This window comes from Protobothrops mucrosquamatus, unplaced genomic scaffold, assembly GCF_001527695.2.
Source record: "Protobothrops mucrosquamatus isolate PMUCROS unplaced genomic scaffold, P.Mucros_1.0 scaffold1109, whole genome shotgun sequence".
NCBI classification, from domain to species: Eukaryota; Metazoa; Chordata; class Lepidosauria; order Squamata; family Viperidae; genus Protobothrops; species Protobothrops mucrosquamatus.
In genome coordinates, this window is record NW_015387329.1 from 111,513 (window position 1) to 118,245 (window position 6,733).

General features: G+C 41.4%; 1 protein-coding gene across 1 annotated transcript in view; it reads right to left on the reverse strand.

Moving 5' to 3' along the window:
• The window catches only part of INSIG2 (insulin induced gene 2), a 23,976-nt gene extending 18,276 nt beyond the window's left edge, over positions 1-5,700 (reverse strand). The window contains exon 1 of the mRNA XM_015820282.1: positions 5,622-5,700. The gene's annotated coding sequence lies outside the window, so the exon portion shown is untranslated. The remainder of the gene's footprint in view (positions 1-5,621) is intronic.
• Positions 5,701-6,733: the final 1,033 nt, after the last annotated feature.

Genomic DNA, 6,733 nt, shown 5'->3' on the forward strand with positions numbered 1-6,733 from the left:
GTGTGGCCTTACCAAGGCATTGTAAAGTGGTATTAACACTTCACGTGATCTTGATTCTATCCCTCTGTTAATGCAGCCTAGCACTGTGTTGGCCTTTTTGGCAGCTGCAGCACACTGCTGGTTCATATTTAGGTGATTGTCCACTAGGACTCCGAGGTCCCTCTCACAGTTACTACTATTGAGCAAGGTGCCACCTATGTATGTCAGAGTTTATGGTAGTATAGTGCCAAGAATTGATTACCTACTAATCAATCAAAGCATTATTCCATGTTGAACTCTTACCAGGCAGTATTTGTTTCCTTGGTACCAAGATATGCACAGCACTGACAAGTTAAGACCATTCTAATGACTTCATGTCACACTGCTGGGCATAGTTGTTGAGTTCTGGGATTTGTGTTTTTTTAAACATTCAAGTGTACCCATACACTTACTCCACTGTGTGTGCTCTAAAATACAAGTCTTATATTTCTCTGAACATCCTTGATACCAGTGTCCCAGACAGGAACAGGCCTCTGGATATGGCTTCAGACAGTATCTCTGCTTCTCATCTTCAAATTAATTTACCAGGCTTTAAAAAGTAATGTTTAAAATATTTAACCCCATTTAAATTCAGCATCTTCTTTCTCAGTTAACATTTAAATTACTAATGTGCTCCTTCCAGATAGTGGAATACAAAAGAAAATGTGAAATATGATCACTACGGCCCATCTAACAATTGACACAGAAGTTAATACTCCTAAGGAATTACTGAGGTAACTAAAAATAGATTGTTGAGAAAACAGACAATGCTTTATGTAGGCTGGAATCTGACCTTCACAAACCTAAATAAATTGTCATCAAGAGACCATCCCAGTCACTTGTGCTGACTGACTCCATTCCTACCACTTTTAGCATTTCAAACAGAAAGCATCTTGATCTGCAAAATTCCCCTAGTTACTAACCATTAGTTCAATTTAGTTGCATATTTGGAAATGTTCTGCTTGCTAAAAACAGGTATTGTCACTTTCAATTTTCACATGCAGAAGCAGGTACCCTTTATATGAACTGGTTTTATATACTTTCTGTGTTGTAATTATTATGTTAATATCCTTATTCAGAATTGTTGCATTTGTACATCTGATTACATCTTTACTTAAAAAAAAACATGGGTTGTAAAATTAACTGAACTTGAAGATCCAATGTGGGCACAGGCAACCTTCAAATCTGGGTGTAACATTATTTTTTTGCTTGTATTATAATAGGTACTCCTTTTGTAATCAGCTTGCAATACCAGTAGTTATGGGCTTATAAAATAATTCATATAAAAACAAAACAAAGTACTAGACTTCAAATTCCAGGTGTTCACCATGTGATAAATTCAACCGTGATTCGCTTCCATATAAAGAATTATCCTAGCTGATTATTAGGACACAACGGAGTTATTCAAATGTATTAGATGCCATTTTGATATTTCTGACACTGCCAAAAGTTTATTAGCTAATACATATAAGCATTAATTTGCTATTCTTATGCAATGCACTAATGTTGCACAAAGTTTGGCTGACTGCACAAAGATAAAGAAGAATTCTACTGTGCTGATAGAATTACTTAAAGCTCTCTTGTGAAAATATTTATGTAACGAATGGACTAAAAAAGTTTAAATGGTTTAGAATAAAGGTTTACTTTGCAATGCTGAACATTACATGCTCAAATGTAGCATGAGTTGCAATCATATCACAAATGGTAAAAAAAACCTAATTTCTTAGCACAAAAACAAAACCCCAGGTGAATAGATATGACAGATATCCTTGGCTAAATTCATACATGACACTAAACCATAATGTTTTATTTCACTGTTATTAGGCATGAAGTTACTGATTCAGTTTTGCATTCTATATTATATAACTCAGGCTGCTGCTTTCAATGTGTAGAAGAGCAAACAGCTCACTTTCTTGCAACCCCTTCCTCGCCAATCTCTCTTTTCTACAAGGGGGCGAAGAAAATCACAGATCAGGCACAGGGGCATGCATAGTGACAATGGCAATCACGTGACTGAGGGTGTGCTTTGAAGGTCATAAATAGTCGAAAAATGGCCTAAAGTTATTTTTTTTAGCACTGTTGTAATTTTGAATGGTTACTGAATGAGTGGTCGATAAGTGAGGACTATTTGTAAGTAAGATCTATCTGTAAAAGGAGAAGGCAAAGCAGACCTATTATATAACCGTCCACAGTCGAGTCATTAAATTATCATGTTCATAATATGACAAAATAGAATGCCAGTGCAAAATCCACCTCAGGTCTAGGAAATACAGATAATTTATCCTAAGGCAGCTTCAACTACGTATCTGGCTGTAGTTCTAATACTACAGGGTATTTAATAGTGCATGTTTTTAAAGTGCTACTAGTCGAAAAGTTAGTTTTTTGTTTCTCAATCATTTTATCCGTTAAATAAAAAGGCCAAATAATTGGTGATAAAACTTTAGATGGTTACAGTTGAAAGATGATATCTGAAGCACAATGAACAAAGCTTAAAGAGTCATTTTGTTTTATGTCTTTGACAAGGCATCAGACATTTCTATAAAATGAAGCACTACCATGCTTAAGCCCTGCAGTAAAGCTATTTTAAAGGTTTTGACAGACTTTTTATTCATGTCTGCACATGCCCAGAAGACATTTCCATTGAAGTGAAGTCCCTGGGTAAAGAAACACAGTCCATCTGAGATTTCTGGCAGAATCCTAGTATGTATGGAAAAAAAGTCCCTTTAAAAAAAATATAGGGTAGGAAAAAACTCATTTTGGAAAGTATTTTTTTTTACTTCAAAAACCAATAAAAATAATTTTAGAAACAAACAAAACTTCTGAACAATTAAAAAAAGCAAAAACTATAATGCAAAAAGCAGCCTTCTAGTTTCTACCCTTCTAGCACGTAGGTCAACATGGAAGCAGTCCAGTATCAATGGCATCACATCCACATGGAGAGTAGTAAGCAGTGGGGTACCACAAGGCTCCGTCTTAGGCCCAGTACTCAGTACCCCCAGAGATCAGGGTGATCCCTGATCTCCCTTCCTTCCGCCGCGCCCTTAAGACATGGCTATTCCAGCTTGCAGGACTGGCCTAGGGGAAAGTTTTTAATGGGGGTTTTAAAGTAATTTTAAATAAATTAGACCAATTATTAATATTTGTTTTTAATTATGTTTTAATCTGTAGTTTTGGGATTTGCATTTTTATCTGGTTGTTAGCCGCCCTGAGTCCGCAAGGAGAAGGGCGGGATATAAATATAAACAATAAATAATAAATAAATAAATTAATGACTTAGATGAGGGAATAGAAGAGGAACTCATCAAATTTGCAGATGACACTAAACTGGCAGGAATAGCCAACACCCCAGAAGATAAGCTCAGGATCCAAAAAGATCTTGACAAACTCGAACAATGGGCCCTATCCAACAAAATGAGTTTTAATGTGGAGAAAAGCAAAGTTTTACATTTAGGCAGGAAAAATCAAAGGTTTAAGTACAGATTAGGCGAGACCTGGCTCAAAAAGAGCAACTGTGAGGTGGATCTTGGAGTCCTAGTGGATGATCACTTGACCATGAGCCTGCAGTGTGCCGCAGCAGCCAAAAAAGCTAATACAATCCTGGGTTGTATAAATAGAGGCATAGAATCAAGATTGCGTGAAGTATTAGTACCGCTTTATAAAACTCTAGTAAGACCACACCTGGAATATTGCAACCAATTTTGGTCACCATACTACAAAAAAGATGTTCAGACCTTGGAAAAAGTTCAGAGAAGAGCAACTAAAATGATCAAAGGCCTGGAGACTAAAACATATGAAGAACGGCTGCATGACTTGGGTTTGGCTAGTCTAAAGAAAAGAAGAAACAGGAGTGACATGATAGCAGTATTCCGGTATTTGAGGGGCTGCCACAAAGAAGAGGGCATCAAACTATTCTCCAAAGCACCAGAGGGCAGGACAAGAAACAATGGTTGGAAACTGACCAAAGAGAGAAGCAACCTGGAATTAAGGAGAAACTTCCTAACAGGGAGGTCAATTAACCAGTGGAACAGCTTGCCTTCAGAAATCATGGGTGCTCCAACACTGGAGATTTTTAAGAAGAGACTAGACAGTCACTTGTCTGGGATGGTATAGGTTCTCCTGCTTGAGCAGGGGGCTGGACTAGAAGGCCTCCAAGGTCCCTTCCAATTCTATTCTATTCTAAATCACAAATGAAATCCTGATAGCTGCCTCTTTCCTTTCCCTTGCAGTCCTATCCCAACTCTCCAGGACCCTGAAGCAATTTATAAGGTTTTGTAAAGCAATTACAACTCGTCAGATTAACAGTGAAATACAAACACAAGAAATCATTCTATCTTGTTACAGGGAACATAAGTCAACCCTAAGGTTTAACAGAGACTGATCCTAACATTTACCAGTTTTTTTCTCCACCTATCCATGAGCGGGTAGAAAATTATACAGGTATAGAAATGGCTATTCCTATTCCTAAGCTCTTTCCTTCTTCCATGCACCCTTTCAAATCAGTGCAGTCAATTGATTTGTCTCCAAGAGAATAGGTGACAAAACCTAACAGATTTCATACACCCCAAAGGTGTTTACTGATTATTTTGGAGTAAGGAGAAAAAGACAAGGACCAGTATAGCGAAGAGCAACTTAGACTACAGGTAGTCCTTAACTTACAACTGTTCTTTTAGTGACCATTCAAAGTTACAACACACTGAAAAAAGTGACATGACTATTTTTCACACTTCTGACTACTGCAGCATCCCCATGGTCACATGATCAAAATCTAGATGCTTGGCAAGTGATTTATGATGGTTGTAGTGTCCTGGGGTTACGTGATAAGCTTCTGACAAGCAAAGTCAATAGGGAAACCAAATTCACTTAACCACCACTTAACAATTGTGGCAAGAAAAGTCGTAAAATGGGGGCAAGACTCACTTAACAAAGGTTTCGCTTGGCAACATCAATGTTGGGCTCAATTGTGGTTGTAACTCGAGGACTACCTGTACTGCATTCCTGAAATAAAGTCCCCCCCCCAATTTGGGGGACCCTAACCCAAAGAAATCAGGCAGATGCGTGCCTTGGTGAGATCCAAGTGGGAAAAGGCAATTAAGATCATGGTCCTTGCCTTCTTTCAAGTAAGGGGCTTCCGTCTGGAAAGGCGCCGAAGAATGAAAATAAAATAAAAATCAGGAAGACAAACGGCGTTTGAGCCCTCCCCTCCGTAACTTCCAGCGATCAGGCACCGAGAAGGGATCCGAGGGCAAAAACCTCGCCTGAATCTCCTTGGAAAACCAGTTCCGAACGGCGCTGCCAACAACTTTGGTGAGGCCAAGCAGTAATTTCACTCTCCGGGATGACGCCGGCCTGTCTGCCCAAGCGGGCTTAGCATTCCCGGGCCTCCTCCTACTCCGGCGTCCCCTCCCGAGAACCAGGGCAAGCCGACCCTTCTACCCATCCCAACTGCTACCTCCCCGAGTGACACCGGGGCTGCCGGGCGCTTCCCCGACTTCTGCCGCGCCCTTTCTTTCCCCTACGCGCCTTTCGCTGCCTCTCCTTCCCTTTTCCCATCCGCAGCCCATCCGCGCCAGCAGCCCATCCGCGAAGCGCCGAGCTCGACTCACTCTTTCTCCGCCATCTTCGCCCTTTCCGGGCCAGTCTCCGCCTTCCGCGCCTCCTCTAACCCGGCAGCGGCTCGCTCGGATCCCTGACTCCAGGAGGAAGCCGCTTCCGCCGCGCCGCGGAGGCTGCAGGGAAGGGGAAGGAGCCGAGGGCGTAGAGTGGCAGGGGCGAGGAGGGTGCAGGAGGCCGGGCGTGGCCGAGGGTTTTGCACAGGCGGGTGGGTGAGCGCGTAGGCTTATTTTGCAGTTTCATTTAACAAAAAAACAAACAAAACACAGCTTTGTTTTTTTTTTTTCCCGTCCATAGAAACGAACTCTCTTTAAAAATGAGGCATAAAGAGGCGGAAGACAAGAAGAGGAGGCAAGAAAGTGTGGATTGTAGAACACGTATTGTCTAGTACTATAGTATTCTAAATATAATATTCCTGTACAACACTGTTTATTAAACTTAAAAATTATGGAGCTTTTGTTTGTATAGGTTATATTTATTGTTTTTAATTTTTTTGTGCCCTTGCGTCAGTGTAGACTGGTGGCACAAGTACCTGCAGTTTTATAGTTTCTTCTTCTTCTTCTTCTTCTTCTTCTTCTTCTTCTTCTTCTTCTTCTTCTTCTTCTTCTTCTTCTTCTTCTTCTTCTTCTTCTTCTTCCCCTCCTCCTTCCTTCCTTTCTTCCTTCTCTTTCTCCTCCTCCTCCTCCTTCCTTCTCCTAGCACATTGGGTATCAAGTGTTTTGGCATCATCCTAAAAGATATCAATAATCTTAAGATCTTCCTTAAGTGTTTGGTGCCAAGCTTTACAAAGCTGGCCTTGTATTCTCTTTTCTTCTAGGACAGTGATGGCGAACCTTTTAGAGACCAAGTGCCCAAACCGCAACCCAAAACCCAATTATTTATCGCAAAGTGCCAGGGCCGCATCAGCATTGTGGTGCCCTGGGGGGGGCAGGGGATGTGGCCCACTGGGTGGGAGTGACTGCGGTGGTGACGGCAGACTGAGTGGGCGTGGCCGGGGTGGACATGGCCACCTTGATATTGCTCATGGGAGGACGTCTGTGGGGGCTGGGCGGGATTGGGGGAGATCCAGGGGGTCTCTGGTGGGGCGGTGGGCAGGAGGCTCGTC